The sequence below is a fragment of the Anas acuta genome, chromosome 1 (genome assembly GCF_963932015.1).
Source record: "Anas acuta chromosome 1, bAnaAcu1.1, whole genome shotgun sequence".
NCBI lineage: Eukaryota > Metazoa > Chordata > Aves > Anseriformes > Anatidae > Anas > Anas acuta.
In genome coordinates this window covers 91663190-91682730 of record NC_088979.1, presented here as the reverse complement: position 1 = coordinate 91682730, position 19541 = coordinate 91663190, and the positions used below count along the sequence as shown (strand labels likewise).

General features: G+C 41.1%; 1 long non-coding RNA gene across 2 annotated transcripts in view; it reads left to right on the top strand.

Moving 5' to 3' along the window:
- The window catches only part of LOC137859043 (uncharacterized), a 46610-nt gene extending 28021 nt beyond the window's left edge, over positions 1-18589 (top strand). Inside the window, exons 2-3 of one of the 2 annotated variants that reach the window (XR_011098130.1) lie at positions 16700-16889; positions 16975-18589. This is a non-coding gene — a long non-coding RNA (uncharacterized lncRNA). Of the gene's footprint in view, positions 1-16343; positions 16890-16974 lie in introns of both variants that reach the window. The other variant, XR_011098127.1, reaches the window with a different exon arrangement.
- The last annotated feature ends 952 nt before the right edge of the window (positions 18590-19541 follow it).

Here is a 19541-nt window from a genome sequence, read left to right as displayed (position 1 = left end):
AGGCTAGAGAAAGGCTTCCTTGCTCTGCTTCTGGGAACCTCATCTCCAGTTTTGCAATGAAGATATCAACCATAGTCTCTTCCAGAATAACCACTTCTATTGTCACCTGCAAAATGTCAAGTTCAGAGCTACGCCAGTAGGTTTGGTTTGTTCTTTCTGAAGGAAAGTCAGCACTGATCGGCAGCAAGGTGTGGGTATTAGAAAGACACTTGTGGCTTCTGGCAGACCCTAACCCACCACTGTGACATCTCTATTGGTAATTACTTTATCATAAGGATTAAATATTTCCTTCTAATAGTCAATCATAGCCTGAATGCTTGGGGGATCTTACTGTAAACCTCTCTGCTAGGAGTTTGTTTGACACATGCCTGGCTGGAAAGACCTCGCTGACTCTTTAGCAGATTGTAACTGTTGGACAAAGCTGCTGGATCCCTAAGAAAACTCAAGCTCCGTACCTGTAATGGTGTCATTAAGCTACTTGTCAGCTAGGCCCCTTTATGTTCAGGAGCTCACAGTCTCACTGGGCTGGTCATAGGATCCAGGCTCCAATTCTTCATTCTCTCTCTGTAGCTTAAATATCTGCTTTCCCAGAAGAGCCAGTCTGAGCTTCTGACTTGCAGCTGAAACCCTCAGGAGCCACAAGACAGACACAGAGATGCCTCGCAGAGAACTCGAACTCATGCTAGTACTTCAGATGGATCTCAAGGGTTTACAGAAAGCACAAGTTTATTTATCCTTTTTGGGGCAGCTGGAGAGTCTCTCCATCCTACATAGTGAGGTATGATTGCAGCTTCTTTTCCAGCCACTATAAATTTCTGAAGGAACACATTGTGTATATTTCTGTGACCTTTCCCTCACTGTTCCAATGCATCTCCCTGAACTGGGTAAGTTCAATGCCTGTGGCATTGTGGCAAAATGGTTAGTTTGTTATTACTTTTAACTATTGGCATTTTATTGGTGAATATTACGAGATATATATATATATATTTAGGATTATTTTGATAATTTAGCTGTAAAACTATAATGTGCTTTGGCTTTTTACTGGCATCTGGCTGTTTCTCTAAGAACAGTAACATTCATAATCAGTACCTGAAGGATGAAGATGCATCCTGCCCTTCAGGTTATATTCTGTCAGTGGTGTTACAGCTTCATACCCTTAAACCCATCTGAACGCTTAATGGATTTGCTTAGTGAAGACAGCTCACTGCTACAGGTTTTAGCATAGGTGAACTTTATTAGCCCTTCCTAAAATAAAGAAATAAAATAAATAAAGCTGATTAACGCTCAGCACAAGGCAAGCAACCTGGCTGCAGTGACTGTCAAGGCTCATTGACAGACTTATAATTCATTAATGCTTCAGCCTGGCTGAGGCCTGCCCCCACTAGGAAAAGATGGTGTTTCTTGAGAATGAATGGGCATGTGCTAAAGCCCTCAGGGAATCCTGGCCCCTTGGTGCCAGTATCAAAAATTCACCCCCTTGCGTGGACGAAGCCATAGCTGTAATAAATACTAGCTGCTCATGGGTTAATGTGAGGGACTTCTTTCCCACTGTTAAGCTTATAGCACAGGCAAGCTGAATATGTCAAAATGCTCAAGTTTCCCCTTACTACAGAAACGGCCTCAGCTTGAAACCCTCAGTGTTAATTTCCTTTTGTGCAAGCTGAGGCATGCTTGGCCCAGACGCCAGCAAAGCTGCAGCAATTCAGTTGTGCGAAAGCGAAGGAGCAATAAAACACCGAGCGCTTCAGCAGCCAGAAGACCACACACACACTCTTCCTCCCCAGCAGCACAGACCCAGCAGAGAAGTGGCATTTCTGCCGGCCCCCAGCAAAGCCTCCCAGGCACAGGGAGGGTAGGGGCAGCTCCTCCTGCCAGCAGCCCTCAGGGATAGGATGCCTCATTCCTGGGTGTTGTAATTCCTGCTGCCCCCCTTTCTCCTTCTGCATGGCTTTCTAGTCTTGGCCCAACGCTCCCACATGTGCAGGCCTTATTTGAACTTGGGAATTTTGGCAAGCAACAGGAATTGGGCTTGCTTCCTGTCGTTCGCCACTGGCGGTCCTTCCTTGTCCCCCCTGCTGTGTCTGACTGGGAAGCCGACAAACTGCAGCTGGGGATGGTGCTGGAGACCACCACACTCACTGAAGGGACATGGAAAGGCTTCCGTCTCATCCTCACATCAGGTCTGGTTAATTTGATTAATTCATTGGGCACCAGTTGCTATTTCCAGGCACCTCATACACTAATGCTAAAACACCTTACATAAAAAGCTATTTAGTACACAGTGGGATAAGTATTTTTTTGTAGTTTCTTTGTGACTGTAAGGGTTGAAAAAGGAATAATATCACTGTTGCATGCATTTACCTTTTTGTACCAGTGAGATCTTCTGCTCCCCTTGGGAGGTCTGTAATGAAAAATTTAAAGCTGTTTTCCCTTCATTCTGCTGGTAAGGAAATTTCATAAGGGTAACAAACAGACAGCTGCAGGTGTTTCTCTCAGGTCTCACCAAACACACCAGAGGTCTATCCCAAGGCTCCTCTTCTCTGAGGAAGGTTTCCCAAATCCCCTCTACAGCCATCACCATGGTGGCAATGGTGGTGATGGCATTTTCCAGAAACATACTTTAAAGACTCTGGGGTCCTGGTAGTGACATATGGAGCCTCCAAATGTCCTCCACATATGTAAATCCACTCCTCTGGGCCCATTTTCTTGGCCTGGTAGAAACAGAGAAGCTGTCATGATTGCTGTGTTGCTCTTTACTTCTCCATGTGAGAAGCCTGAAGGGAAAAAACCTGGAGAGAGGTTTCTGCTGGGTTGTCTTTTTCATGAGTCCTCCCTCAGGGCTGGTTGCTCTGGGAGTGGCCTTCATGACTCCATTGAGGCACACTGCTTTTTAGATCACCATGACTTTTGGTTAGCCCTTTTGGTTGGTACAGATGTGACCTAGAAGTAAGTTACGCTGCAAACTTTGTTCAATACACCTTACCCCACACAAGACACTAGATGTGGGTAAAACATTTGCTTGTGAGATGGAATCTGAAAAGATTTTTTTTTTTTTTCAATCTCTTCCTCTCCTTTCAACTATTATTTTAGCTTTAATTTTAGCTTGTAATTTCTGGGGATTTTTTTTTTTTTTCTTTTGGCAGTTTGTAGGTCAAGTGAGGAAAAAGACAGTCACAGTTTCTGGGTGGCACTTATGGTCATTGGGTGCCTAAAGGAAACTTTATAAAGAATTACATAAGCTTTGTGTTTGAGGGACTATAATGCAGTGTGAATTACACTCCTCATCCTCAAATCCATTTCAATCTCAAATGATTTTGTTAATCACAGGGGGATGAATTCAGTCTGCAATATTGAATTGCTAACATCTTGTATGTATGTCAGGATCAACTCAAGCACCTTTGTGCAAAGGAATGGTCTGTCAGGTACAGTGTAGGAAATATGGTGCAAAACAACTGTCACCAATCCTTTTGTGGATGTAACACTGTATTTTAGCTGTTCAGGCATAAGCAAGGATGTTATCATGAAAGCAATGATGAATGCAGTGCTTTTTGGTCATGTGGATTAAAGTGCTTCCTGATGTGTAGCATTTGGCAAAGCTTCCCGTAATTTTTCTTAAATAATTATTCATACTCATTTTCTTGGCATGTCGTTCTGACTTCTAAAAATGCAAAGTAAGGTGTCCTCTGCTTATTCGGTTGTTGGGATTAGTGCTCTCATGTAAGAAAAATGCAGGTGATGGTCACTTTTGGGAGTCTACCAGAAGATATGAGAGTACTACAGAAATGCCCAATTGCACCCATGGGACTGTGCTATCCTCCCTTCCTCCCTCAGCTCTGCAGAGGAATTTTGATGTTTCCTTTAAACCTTTCTTTGCTTATGGGGATGGGAGCAGACCTGGCCTGAGAGCAGATCCTACACACTGCTGAATGTGAGCTCAGACTGACGTGTGGTCCACATGCCTAGATGGTCCATACGGTGACCTGGGATGCAGGCTCCTCCACCCTGCCCAGCTGGGTGCCCTCAGGGGCTGTGCTCTGCTCCTCTGGTGTAGTCCTGCTGTGCTCATCCTTGCAGCTGCAGATTTCGTCAGCTGTGCTCAGCTTATACAGGCGTGTAAAGCATGGTCAAGGACATGTTGGAAGCATGGCCAAGGACACTGAAGATTGCAGCTATGCCTGCTGCCTCCTCTTCCTGCAGCCTTTGTCTCAGCACACAATGTACTTATTAGTCTGCGAGAGGGTATGCCGTTTTTTTGTTCTTACATAAACCACATTCCTCCTCCAGTCAAAGAAAGCAATTGCATTCACGTCCAAAGTGCTTGGACATACCAGGCACAATTAATGCCTGCTGTCTGTCCCCTTTTATCAGGGAAGTCAGAGCAAGGATAAGCTTGGCCGAGGCTGAAACCTCTGCCTAGCACCATGCTCCTCACGCACGAACGTTATTGCGGCATTTAAAGAACAATAACTTGCTGACATAGTTGTTAGCAATGCCAGGGCGTATTTTATTAATGCATTCAGACAGGATGTTGGCCAGCTCTGTTTAACAGTTGTCAAGGGTTATACTGGTGAATGCCAAAGAAGGTCTCACTTCTCTGCCCACCTGGGAACTGATGTTGGACCTGAGTTAGCTTTCAGCACAAGGTTCTTCATTGTCTCCCAAAATATCTCCTTGTCATCTAATTCCTTCAGGCCAAACTGTATACCTGGCATTTGTGAACCTTCCCTGCGAGGCCCACAGCACTCGCTCTGGGTGTCCTCTCCTCCGAGCACGTCAGTGCAGCCCTCCAGGCATGCAGTGGTTGCAGTAGAAGTGCGGCAGAAGCTGTCTGTGAGCCTCCAGCCTTGTTCCAGCAGGGAGCAAAGTGCCCTGGTGGGACAGCAAGACCCATACACCACTTCCTCCTCAGCTTCCTGCCAAGGCAAAGGGTCTTCTGAGGTGTCCCAGGGCTGCCATCAGGCACAAAAAATTGCACTGCCAGTGAGTCGTTCCAGTGAGTCAGCTATCCAACCTGTTATACTAGTAATAACAGTTTGTGTTACCACTGGAAGATTTCACAGTGCTTTTCAAGCAGTTTTCCTTATCAGGGTTCCTCTGAGAGATGTCAGTTGTGCAACTGATATTTCATGGTCATTTCTATCTTTATTAAACTGCTTGTTGCTCTTTGTTGCTGAATCCATGGCACGTTGAGAACCTCCCAGCTCCTCCCTCCCCCAACCATAATCCATGATCATTTCCAGTTGGGAAAATAACATGGTGAGTTGTGCTGTACTGAAGGCAAACTGGAGGCATAAAATACCCATCTGTTTTTTAACACAACCTGCTGGTTTTGAAAGCATCAGCTGTTTCAGTGACTGTGCAAAATAATCAGCTGTCGGGAAAGCCAGAGAATCCAACTCCACCTGTCTAAACCCCTGGGACCTGCTCAGCTATGCCTTTAGCAGAAAAGATGAGAGACAGTTAAGGGAGGCAGATACTGCTATAGTTTTACATTTTTTTTTTCCATATTAACCTGGGGACTTCTTCAGGCAGTTTTCCTACTTCTCTTCAACTGTTCTCCCAAATGCCTTTGCATAGTAAAAATATACACGTGTCTAATTGAGAAAGTTATATTAACCATAAATTGATTCTGAATTGAACTGGGAGACAAACAAAAGCTGCTCAGCTGAATTCTTGGGATGGATTTTTGATTCTGTAAATCAGAAGGAGGCAAAAGGACTACTCCTCCCAGCCAAGAATCTACTTTTCTTGCTGTTGGTTGAGTCAGTAACCACCATGGGGTTTTACTGAGGTCTGTCTGAAGGACACTTGCCTACTCATCCCCTCTCCCTCTGCATTTTAACAGCTGACTACTTTTCTTAACTTGTGTCTTCTATTAATTTTCATGAAGGTCACTCCAACTGTAGAATATAGATGAAACAACTCACCTTCTGCTTGCTGGTTTTCAGGATAATTTAGTGTGACTGAGGAACCCTGAAGCAGTGCAGCTTGGTTGGGATCAACACACAAATCCTATTCCCTAACTCTCTCCCTGTTCCCCCCAATCTCTAATCCATTAAACAAATTAATGACAATTAAGAAAAGAGAACAAATCAACTGTCCACAGTGAAGTGGTGTTTAAATATTGGCTTGGTCAGATTAAAGAATAATCTATTTATTTAACTGTTAAGAAATAAATGTTATAGGAAGCACAGAAATAGACTGATACGGCTGAGTTCTGTCTTGGACACAATAAAAGGTTCTGTCTCAGGAAGAAATCAAACAAAATTTGTAATAGTATTTAACTCAGCTGTACATATACATTTATATATACTCATATATGATATATAAAAATATTCACTTTATTTATAAAGACATTACTGATATCAAAATAAGCCCCTACTGTTGATGATGTACAGTATTTGTATGAATATTGAAAAGTATACATTGTAGCTTTTGCAAAAATGTAAGCCATATTATCCCAGATGGCAGGGAACTGTTTTTTCTCTTGATGGACCATCCATCCATAAATATCGATAAAATGAGCCTTGTCATTTTTACGGCTTTCATGTTGTCATAAAAAGCTGAAAATGCTCACATAATAAGGAGCTATGGATGGCTAATTGACCCATTCATTTTTTTCCCAGTGGTATTTATCACATGATGTCAGACTTCTTTAAAAGGTAAGGGATAGTACAGTGTATTTTAAAAATACTTTGGTACTTCAGGGATATATAGCAGAACTGGACAAAATATCAGTGAACGATCCTTTTGGGTCATCACTTTTACCCGCATGTTATTGAAAGTCTACTCCAGACATTACTTCAGGGTCACCAAAATATGTCTTGCTTAATAAATTTTGAAATATGCATTCAGCATTTTTTTGTTTTTGTTTTTGGACACTAATTCATAATAATAATAAAATTGACTGCTAGAAACTAGACATTTTAAAACTGACTGTTAATTTTCACATTACAGTACTAACATTTTAAGCATATTTCTGTGCTTAAAATTTAGCATACCTACATTCCCTTTCTGGAGTGTTGACTTATCCTTGTGGTTATATCTTACCTCAGCTCTCTGTGTTCTCCACAACTTCATTTTTATTGATTGTTTCCCCTCTGTTTGTCTGTCTGTCTCTGAGTGTCCCTTCTTTCATCACATTAATTCCATTAATCTCTGGAACAATGCACCTACAACTGAAACCCATTTTTAAAGGTGGTTTCACTAGACCTGTACAGTTGCTATTACCTGGCTTCAGAGTAATACAATGTGTTTGTCTGTTTTAATACTTCCAGCTTTTGTGCTCATAGACAATTTATCCCTTTTGCAGATGCACATAAGGCACTTCTGTTACTGGTGCCTGTTAGTGCTGTGAATCTGGAGTCTCAAATTTTTCTCTGGTAGTTGAGGACAAGGCTCAGTGGGACGTCCTAAACTGCACTGTTGGTACATTGATTTCTGCTACACAGCTTTAGATAAGATCAAATTGCCTCTAGTCCAGTTGTGTCATCTAAGTTAGCTTGCTATTTCACAGGGGAGGAGATAGGAGCTACAGAAAAGGTGAAATAGGACATAATCAAAGTCCACACCATGTCACCTTTGGCTAGACTGTCCTGCTTATTACTGACACATCAAGGCATTACATGAGAGCTTGGGTTGCTCAGCTCATTCCTTTCCATGAATCTCATGTCTCCCACTGCTGAGATCAGGGAGTTTTCCTGATTCATTCCACGTGGGAGCAGAGGTCTGTGATTGTTCTTGTAAGAATGCTCAGAGAGAGGCAGAGGATGAATTTGATTCAAGTGACTTGGCCTCAGCAGCTTGCATACACACTTGGCAAAAACTCAGATATAAGGGAACACCACAGGAATCATTTAAAGCTAATCCCACAATTTGCTTTCTGCTCCTCATTTGATGAAACCCAAATTTGTCAGCTATTAACTGATTGATCAGCTGGGTTTGTTGGCAGTAAACACATCACTACAACAGGGGATTTGTAGCAAATTGATAGTGTTGAAATATTTTTATAGTAATGATGGGATATATACATATATGTATATATGACATCAGATTATTGATGAAATGCAAAAGAAATAAGATTTTCTAATAAATCTTATTTGGCTTCTTCACTGATTTGTGTACTTTATAAAGTAAACCAGCTTCTTAGAAAATACCTAAAACTTCCATAATGGCATCATAGAGAGTTTTCCCCAAAGCAAATTTAAAAATGAGTGGGAGAAGGTCTTTCTTCCCCTTAAAACTATGGGTAAAGGCACTGATACTGTTGTGTGACTCTGACAAGTAATCTAATTAAGTTCATTAATGTGCACTTTTTATGGGGAAATTTTGTCTTTGCTGGAAATGGTAGTGATGTACTTATTAACTTTAACGGAAACAGGATTTCCTGCTTTTTTATTTTATTATTTTATTTTATTTTATTTTATTTTATTTTATTTTATTTTATTTTATTTTATTTTATTTTATTTTATTTTATTTTATTTTATTTTATTTTATTATCTTGTTTTCTGTGGGCAAGCAATTAGAAATGATATGAATTACATTGCTCATATATAGTTGCAAATGGTCTATAAAGATAAGCAGATAAATATCTGTGCATAGGGAGCAAAAAGTATCAGTGTTACAAAGAAAGTATTGTCTGGTCACAGCAGAAGATGTAAAATGAATAAGAGAGTCCTTGATATTCTAATAGGTTTTTAGAATATACAGACTCCAATCCCGTAGAATATGTGCAGTGCACAACATTTTAATATAGCTTTGTGAAGCTCCCTTTCCAATGGCCTTTTTCTTTGGGTGCTGATTTTCTTCCTCTTTTCTAGACTACATTCTTTCTAGAAGGAGAAAACTGGTTTAGCTGGCTTCACTTAGACTGTTGTCATAGACTGTTTCCACATCTAAAAAAAATCCCTAACATTTACAGACAGCAAAAACAAATATACATTCACACAACAATTTTCCACAATCCCTCATTTTCATCTAGACACAAGGTGGATTTTCCAAATCATTATTTGTATAGATTATGGTGTCCAGAATTGCATTGTTATAAGCAATTAACACAAATATTCAGATGATTGACTGAGTTATGGGTTGTTGTGTAATGGAACTATGATCTCAATGACATATGAAATAATATGAAAAGACAGAAGGACTTCCTTCAGAAAAGAAAATGGCACAAGACTATGAAATTGCCATGATATACAAGTGAACTCATGATGAAAAGATTCAGCTGTCCAATTCTAGGTCCAAGACTTAAATTCCTGGAAAAATTTTCCTTTGAAGGTGCAATGCCTCTAGCTAAGTGCTGAGCAACACATTTTTTTATCAGGTAGGTCCACGGCTTTGCTTCACAGTTACATGTTCTAATATGACTAGCAAAATGGGATCTTTAGCTAAGGAAAAGAGCAGTAGGGGCAAATAACCAACAAAATTCTTACCTTGCTTCAGGTACAACAGATTTGAAGTCACTTCATCTTTAATATTTAAGGCAGTTATTACTGATTTATGAACAATCAACTATATGAAAGAAGAGGCATTTAATTTCATTTTCTCTTTTTCTAAGATCTAAGTGAAGGTGTTCATTATAAAGCTTACTGTAGCTTCTTAGTGTGATCATGCAAATTACATCTTGAATCTTTGCCTTAGAAAAAACTTCCTTCTCCAGGTAGTTGTTTAGACTACGTTAATATAATTCTTGATTTGAGTTACTCTGACATTCGTATACCCAACTCCTCTTCTTTCTTTGGACTGTATGGACCAGTCATTGAAATACAAAGGAACCAAATACATTTTTTTTAAAGTCAATTGAAGTTTTAGTCTCTCCTGAAATAAAAGGATGATTGCAATGCCTACCATGGCTGTAGTTTGAGCTACTGATGCACATTTCTCTGTTGGAGCTGTGTTACTGTATAGGCAAAAACATCCCATTCTTTTTGGTCTTTTGAGAAATATAACTGCTGTTGTAGCCTGTTGTGAAATTAATTTTATAAACTTGTTTCCTATTAAAAGGAAAGACACATAAGACATCAAGAGATATAATTAAAAATCCTTTAAAAATCATGTCTATAATCAAGTTAACCAAGCAATTTCAGAAATATGGCTTTTGTAATTGAGAAATAATGAAGTGATGCTTCTAGAGGTCCGTGCTGGCATCTGCTCTGAAATGCATTTGGAAAGCTTATAAAGACTCATGGACAGGAAGGAAGATCCTGAGAAGACAAATGTATTCATTCCTTCTGATGATTTAGTGAGAGCGCATTATGGATTGCAGGGGAGAGCAAAGGGAACGTTTCATTCAGCATGAAGGAGGATAAAACTCACCCACACCCGCTCTTTTGCAAACAATAGCCCAACAGCTACAAGTATTTGGCAAGTTAAGCCATGCAGGCAGTAGGACGTATAGAGATTCTGTAATTCATCAGCTATCTCTCATTTTAATTAAAATGAGCCAATAAACACAGCTTGTGAATCAAGTCCACTACAGGCTGTATTTTCAACTTTATCTATAATTGCCTTGCCCTGCTAGGCTCAATACCTTATGGATACTGTTATTATGCAGCTTTTTCTGTGGGAGAAAGGCATATTTTACAGAGTTGTCTCCCCTTAAGAGAACAGATTGGGAGAGGTTTAGTGCTTCCGTAGCATGGCTTGTCAGAGAAGGCTGGAAATAGTGCTAAGAGTGTCTGGCATGAAACAGAAACTTGTGAAGAACAGTTTGCTCCTGGGCATGTCCAAAGGAGCTGCCTCCTGACCAGGGTGTTTTTTGGGGAAGAGTGAATTGTCAGTGCATGGGACAGCTGCCCACTTGGCGTTACATGGACTAGGAGAGCACAGAATATGGGGCTCACGTTTTGCTGAGTTTCTGTTTTTTTCCATGTCTGTTGTTTTCTATCCTTTTCAAAGTTATCTTTAAAAAGAAGTAGAAACTACCTTAAAGCCATATTGCCCCCTGTGTTTATATTCTAGTACTGTTCTGAGCACAGAGAGAAAATATAAACCAGGATCAGGCTCATATTTTTGAATTCTCCATCTTCCTTTCTCTTTTATATGTCCCAAGTCAATGCGGTCTGCTTACCTGTGACCCATTTTTTTATAGAGGGATTTGCCCAGGAATGAGATCTGAGAGCTTCTCAGTAATGACAGCTGACTGCTTCCAAAATCTCTCTTGTAGCATTTCTTTACTATATATAAACATTTTGTGCGTGAGATTTTTTTTTTTCAGTACTTTTAAAAGTCCTTTGAAAGTGTATCCATATGTCATTTATTCTATTATCCATCTCCTTCTGATTTTTAAGAGGACTGTGTACAGCAGTTACCCTCCTGAGAGTGTAACTTCTCAGCTGTTTACTGGCCTTTATCATTGGTATAACCATAAAATAATTTTCAAAGGAAGCATATCCTTCAAAAGTTTAATTCATTGTGATTACTGCTGCTGTTTCCCAGAAATGAACTGCCGATAAATCTGCTGCAACAGACCTGTATGATGCCATGTTTATGGAGTGCTTTCTCAGAGCAGAACAATATGTTACAGCTTTAGCCACAAAGTGCAATCTAAAAATAATTCTGCTTTGCTCTGAAGATGCCTGTGGATTGATTATTTTTCCCCTTCAGAGGTGATTTAAGCTATTAAAGAGTAGGATGAGTTCAAGAAAGGGGAAAGTGATTAGATCAGGTGGATTTATCTTTACTCTATGAGCTTCCAGCTTTCTTGGAAGAATTATTAGTTTTAGCTTCAAAATAAATCTCTTCTCATTTGCATACTTAAATAAGCCTTACTTTTGACAAACAACTGATGTTGAGGTTGTCATGAGGAGTGGAAATGAAGAACATGACAGTCAGGTAACTAGTTAATCTTGTTCAAGATGCAGCTGTAAGTGTTCAGTGCATCTGTTCATTTTCTTCGGCAATGAAAATAAAACAGTTTGCTCAGTTGCTACAGTTTGCAGCCAAGAAACACCAATTTAATGAAATACCTTCTGAAGCTGAAGTTTAGACCCACATTTTTTACAGGGCTTGAACCCACAAGGCAACAAAAATATATGATCAGCAAGAACACGGAGCAGCTCTCTGTGGCTCTGTGGTTTCTGAGGTGCCTCTGCCCTGATTCCTGCTGCCTGACCTCTGCCTTTCTGCAGCATCCCTCTCCTGCAGTATGCCCTTTCCACAAAGGATAGCCATCAAACCCTGGTTAACTCCTTTCTTGCCAACCTTTAGAAAACCTTCTTAACTGGAACAGGCTGCCCAGGAAAGTGGTGGAGTCACCATCCCTGGAAGTCTTTAAAAGACGTTTAGATGTAGAGCTTAGGGATATGGTTTAGTGCGGACTGTTAGTGTTAGGTCAGAGGTTGGACTCGATGATCTTGAGGTCTCTTCCAACCTAGAAATTCTGTGATTCTGTGATTCTGTGAAAATACGACGATGTCCTTGCCTCCTTCCCATATGCAAGTAGGTAAGGACGCCAGAATCTCAGCTGGCCTTCATTCAAGTCCTGAAAGCAAATGAGATTATAACTACCTGTGAGATGCCTGGATTAGGACCAATAGAAACCTAGCAGGAACATTAACTGCATTTTTTTTAAATATGGGATTTAAAAAAAAAAATAAATACAAAACAGAGGAATAATACAACTTGCACAGTGGATAGTCTGCCATGGTTTGAATACTGCATAAATACAGTCATTTTAAAATATAATACAGTACATGATTTTATTTTCTTTTTTTTAATATTGTTCCACAACTTCAATTTTTTGTGTCTCTTAAATTCAGTTGATGATAGTCCTAACTCAGTTAAAATGCCTAAAATGGGCTGTAGTTTTTGGCAGCTAGCTGGAGAACATCTAAGACTTTTGATATAGATTTTTTTTTTAATTGAAAAACAAAACAAACAAACAAAAAGCAGCTCAAACTCTGCTAAAGTCAGTAAGAAAAAAGGTAACAAAAAAAACTTTCATTTAAATTATCACCATTTGGCGTTTCTAAGATGAACTGGGTACCACAAAGATGAAAATAGTGCTGTTTCAGGCTGCCTGCAGACTCAGGCTGAAGGTATGGTATAACTCAAAGAGATGCTGTGTTTCTGCAGATTTCTTTATAACCACTGAAATTATAAGTGTAATTATACTATATTTAGGGATTGTGAAATTATTCTGAAATAATCCATTGTGAGAGATAAGAGCCGAAGCTGGGAAATTTACACAGGCTTGTGCTTTTATCACCAACAATAATTCGTGCCCGATACACTCAAGGCTATGTCTAAATAGGGGGCCTGGAGTTGCTTCCATACTTATGGGGCAAGAAGCACATCATGGCCATCTCCAGAGGAGATGCAAACTGCTTCCAGCACTCCCACCCCTTTCCACAAAAGTAGGAAAACTGGGCAGATAAAGCACATTTAGTTCCTCAGTTTGGACATTGATGGGTTAGTTGCATAACATGAATAAAATGTTATCATTCTCAAGCGTATCTATAATTCTCATCATTGCATCTAACTGCTGAGTTATACTCAGGGATTTAATAACAATATGAGTCTGATTTATTGTCCTGGCTTGAAGTCAATGAAGATCAGCAGCAGAAATGCCCTTCAGTATTGGCACAACATACAAAGAAGCTTTCACCACTAGTACTGCAAACCTCATTTTCCCATCTGAAGAATACCAGAGGTATTCTAGCAGGACATTTCCAAATTAGTTGTAGCACTATTTAGAGAACAGAAGAATTTAAGTGGAGAACAAAATCAGCAGCTGTCGCAGCTGTGTCTTGAGTGGGAGGTGATCTTGAAGGAAAATGGCAATGAGAATTATTAATTCAGTTACTGTGGTTAGGGCTTGCTTTGTAAAAAGGTTTATATAACAAGATTTTAACTAAACTTTTACTTTATAAATGAATGAAATTATCATAAAGTACTGATAAAGTTGGAAATTACATTGAACACTCACACCACAATCATACTAGACATGGGTATTTTCTTGTAGAGTGAAAAAAAAAGAACCAATTTCTAAAATGTTACCTGTTGCCTGGGATGGGGACTCTGAACTTCTACAAATGAAGGAAAGCCTTTAACAGGTTCAGAGTTATATGGCACAACTGGCAAACTGAACTGCTTGCTTATACCCTGCACAATGACGTGCCCTGGGGAACCCTCTTTGTTTCATTAGATGCCGATTTCTGCAGACAGGACAGTCTTCTGAGTGGCTAGTTAACAAACTGAGGGGTTTCTGTGGGTTTTGTATTCAAGGTGTCTCTCCTGTTTGCAGGTGGAATTTCCTGTGAATTTCTCCAGAATCCAAACTCTGTCTTTTTCTCTCTCCCCTCTCATGATGTCACATTTTTGGTGTAATAATTAGTAAATGAAAATCTCTTGCATTTCCAACACCAGCCAGAAACATTTCATACCATGTAAAACTTGCATATATTTATCATTCTTTCGTTGTTTCATCCCGATAGCATTACTTGTATCTCACAGTGGGTTTTTTTTGTTGTTTTTTGTTTTTTTTTTTCTGGGGGAGCCCTCAGGTGCCCACCACCCCATCTGCACTTGGCCTCGGGCAGGCTGGGCAGCACTGTGGGATCAGGCCAGCACCAGTTCCTGCTTCCTTTGCTTTTCTGCTCTCCATAAAGCTCATGAGTTCAAAGCCAGCCTTAATAATGGCGCACACGTTTTTCTGGATAAATGAACAGAAGATGACCTAAAAAAGGGAGTTTGTCAGCATAACACCATTATCAGGCAGGGTGGTTTGCTACCGGGGAGATCTGGTTGCAGCTTTTGAGGTTGTGTTTCAAGGCTTGCCTCTTTTCTTTCCCCCCTCACAGTAAAAATGATGTAATATATTAAATTAAGTGGTAACAATGTATGAAGCTGTGGTTATCATAAAATATTTACATCCCTGGAGTGTTATAAACACACAGTGGAGCCCTAATTAACCATAGGTAGTCTACAATTATCCCCTGGTACTTACCCTAATTGGAATTGGCTCGTTATGGGGAACAGAATAGAATTTGTTTTCTGTTTAGTACTGAAAAACAGAGTTGGCAATTAACTAAAAGCAGCAGCCACTTCATCTGACTTAAAAACATTAAATTGTCCTCTCAGAGCCTGTCACTGTTCCCACAATCTGAGCAGTTTCACAAACAAAACCAACAATCAGGCACAATTTCCAAGGCATGCTTACTTTCTAAACCTCTCCTCCATGTCAGCACTGTCAATGAATTGGGTGATTAATGACTGCGAAGCACAAGGATTCATACAGGAACTAGAAGGGCTATCCAAAGCACTTGGAGATGCACAGGTCATCTGCTCTGGGAACCTATTAGAGGCATTGTGGGAGCAGAAAGAGGGAATGCATTTTTTTCTTTTTTTTTTTTTTTTTTCTAATTATTATTTAGCAGTGGAGGTTGTGAAGCTCTCTGTCTCACTAAAGCATTGCAAGCAATATTTCTGGTCAGACCTCTCCTCCATGAGCTGTCAGAAAATCTCCTAAGTGTACGAGGGGCACATCTGGGTTGTTGGTAAGGGAGTGATCCTGCCACTGTGGGGCTGCAGCTGTGGGCACGTGGCAGTCACCGTCAGTGCCCCTGATAGCAAGACAGCGTGATGCTTGTGGGCTGGTCGCCGGGGCTGGATCTGTGCAATGATCAGAGTTCAGCCAAGGCACAGGAAGGTACCTGGCTGCCTTCCCAAGCATTTCCAAAGGCAAGGGACAGCCAGGCTTGTTCATGCTGAGCTGACACCAGCATCGCGGGCAGGTGTGATCCTGAACTGCAGACGATAGGTGGCTTCTGTGCCAGGCTGATCCCTGCTGTGCCCAGGCATGTGCTGCTGTTGCTGCTGCCCAGATGAGCAAAAGTGCTGCTGTCCCCAAACACCCAAATGCCCTTCACCCTCAGCCTGCTTTCCCCAGCAGTGCCCTGCTCCCTTACAGCCACCAGTGGAGGCAACCCAGCTCATTTCACGGTCCAGTTATAGGAGGCAGGCTACCTCTGTAGAGGATTTCATGTTGACTGAGCAGGATAGGAAGAAATTATACACACAGTTATCCCAGCAGACCTGAGGAGGTGGATTTTTTTGGCTGGGAGCAGAGGTGAGCTGCTCAGGGAGCAGAGGCAGCCTTACCTGGAGCCGCTGCTGGCAGGGCAGGGTCTGAAATTGCATCCGGAGAGGAATTACGTAGCCGCCACTGCTGCAAGGAATCTCCCATTTCTAATTTTATTTTCCTAGCTGCTTGTAAATGTCAAGAAAAATTGAACTGAAAAAGAAGTGTGGTGTGCTACAAAGTCCTGTCATAAAAATGTATCTTCTAAGTCATAAATTAATGATTTGTTTTCTCCATCTGGTTTGCCTGATACAAATAGGAACAGCTTGGTTTTGCTGAGAGTGGAAATGCCTCTGCTGAAATGATCTTGTGGAAATGGGAAGATACAAGAAAACACTCAAGTAGCCTGTAGCAGTCTGCATACTGCTGCAAACAGAAGGAAAGTGCACAAAGCGAAACATGACTTGGATGAGAAACACATCTCGCATGCTGTTATTGATTACCCCCTGTAATACAATGTGTCCTCAGCTGCTAAGTGTGCGGCTTTTTCCACAGTTCACCAAAACCCGCTCTTCTGACCTTCCTCCTAAAAACATGACCTGCCTACCTTTCTGTGACTGTCAATGTTGTTGGCTCCTCAGGCCATTTTTCCAGTGCTCTTTTTATTTTTCCCAGTAATCTCCCCAGCTGCCACCTCCACAGATAAAACTGGTATTGCCAGTTATGCACGATGTTAACTCTGAAAAGTGAAAAAAGGGAGAAGCTGGAGATATGCCTGAGCAGTATTTCTACATTACTTTCAAATGAAATACATTTTTATGCTTTGGAAACAGCAGACAAGGTGGCTCTTGGCCAGAGGAGTAAGGTAGGTTCTGTACATATAGCTGTAAGGATATCTTTGCTTACTGTAAAAATCAAGTTTATCTAAATCCCTTTTCTCTGTTTTCCAGATATCCCCAAGTTGGATATTACCAAACTTTGGCTGCTGGATGCTAGCTGTTTACTTGCCCGGAAAAGGAAGTAGAACTACTGCACAGGAAGGTCGTACATGTATGTGCAATTTCCTACATCTGATGGTGGTTTTCATGGGACCTCTGGATTGGCAGGAGGGGAAGAATGTTGTTCTAATGAGCCTTGAGTCCTACCATAATGTTTGGTCCTTCTCCAGCCTCTAACCAAGGTATCTTGTGACTTCAGTTCTTAGGGCTGAGACAGGTGGAGGCATACCAGGGAAAGAGGAGGTTTTGGGAAACATATAGGCAAGACATATAAGCAGTCTGCAAGAAAGACAGGGAGAGACTCTTTAGGGTGTGTAGTGTTAAGACAAGGGCTAACTGTTTTAAATTAAAAAGGAGTAGGTATAGGTTAGATGTAAGGAAGACATTCTTCACTGTGAGGGTGGTGAGGCACTGGCACAGGTTGCCCAGAGAGACTGTTGATGCCCCATCCCTGGAAGTGTTCAAGGCCAGGTTGGATGGGGCTTTGGGCAACCTGGCTCAGTGGAAGGTGTCCCTGCATGTGGCAGGAGGGATGGAACTAGGTGGTCTTTAAGGTCCCTTCCAATCCAAACTGTTCTGTGATTCTCAGACCTAAATGGAGAAAGTACATAAAAGGGCAACTTTCTGAGTGTTTTGAAAACTCTATGAGTCATGGAGTGTATCAAAAAATGATGTCTGCCTTTCACACAAATATTATCAAAAATTTATTAAAAATATGAATATGCATGCCAAAATATACGTTTCATTTTTTTCCACCTCTTTTTCTACTCTCTGTATTGGTACTTGTCTAAAGCAGCTTAGTTTCTGCAGTCTTTTCTTTGTCAAACTCATCTTTTGCTCCCAAACAACTTCCAGCAGATCTCAGCGCAGCGTGACTGGCACATCTTACCCTGGTCAGTTTTCCCAGGGGATGGAGTCCCTGGCCAGGAAGCTTCATTGCCAAAGGGATCTGCAAAGTGATCTGCCAAATCAGTCCTCGTCTGTTGTGTTGTCTGAGATGTCTATGTTTTTATGAAGCAGCCGGTTCACTTAGTGAGTCTCTATTTTTAGGTCTATGCTAGCAGCCCTTAGGAAATTATATTGAAGTTGAAGATGAGAGGATGTCCAGCAAGGTGAAAGCCTACACAGACAAAATGGTGTTGTCTTCCTGGTCTATACTCCCACAGGGACTGCAAACACAGATTTTGTGAGGTGTGTGCATTGTCACAAGGGCCTAAAAAACAAATTTTGGGCTAGTCTAGTCATCTTGATATACTGTGTTGTGCCATATCAACATAACCAGCCTGTCTTCCTCCCTCCCTCTCTCCCTCCCTCTCTTCCTTCCTTCCTTCCTTCCTTCCTTCCTTCCTTCCTTCCTTCCTTCCTTCCTTCCTTCCTTCCTTCCTTCCTTCCTTCCTTCCTTCCTTCCTTCCTTCCTTCCTTCCTTCCTTCCTTCCTTCCTTCCTTTCCTTCCTTCCTTCCTTCCTTCCTTCCTTCCTTCCTTCCTTCCTTCCTTCCTTCCTTCCTTCCTTCCTTCCTTCCTTCCTTCCTTCCTTCCTTCCTTCCTTCCTTCCTTCCTTCCTTCCTTCCTTCCTTCCTCGACTCCCTCCCTCCCTCCCTCCCTCCCTCCTTCCCTCCCTCCCTCCCTCCCTCCCTTCCTGCTTCCCTACTTCCCTCCTTCTCTCCTTCCCTCCTTCCTTTTTTATTTGCTTCGAAATAAACATAACTGCTTTATAATTGACAAAGTGACATTTAGGTTTCACTTTTTATTTCCAAATGTAAACACACGTTTCAGTTCTCTAGTCTAGTAAATAATGTTATATTTTTATGGGATTAGACACCTTGTTAAATCATTTTAGATGTTACCACTGTTTTCCCATTTTTCCTTAAGTTATTCATTTGTTCCAGCACTCCTTCTTTTGGCAAGAACCTCACTTGCATAAGCTGTTGGATCAGCTTTTCACTGATTATGAACTAAGTCATTTTTTTGCCTCAGCAAAAAGAAAGAGCTGAGTAAAAGAGTTTTTAGTTTAGAAATATTTGTCCTCCTTCAGGATTTTGGGTGCCCATTAACTCCAGCAGGGGAGCTTAGCACTTTGCAGCATTGGCTTGCTAAACCAGAGATGCTCCTCTAACCTTGTCCAGCTTCCAGGGAGCTGTGCTGCTGCTGCTGCTGCAGTGTCATTGCATTTGTCCTCTGTTCCTCTCTCTCTGCTTTTCTGAATTTTTTTTTTTCTTTTCTATAAGCAAAGACATTGTTTTTCTTGGAATGAGCTGCAGAACCTACTCCTCCCTCCACCACAAGCATCCTACCAGACACAATACAGATGGTTTCTCAAAAGTATACTTTTTCTTTTTAGGGGCAAGTGATGTACTGTTAATCACTAGTGGGTGTCTTAGGTGAATGAAAGCCAACCTGATGAGTGAGTGATGCCTAGTAGGTGAATTTCTTGATTCTTTTGTTAGCTGTTAGCTAACATTGCTTGCAGCTACTCCATTTTCTCTTTGGTTGTGTAGAGTATTAGGGAAACTTGTACCCA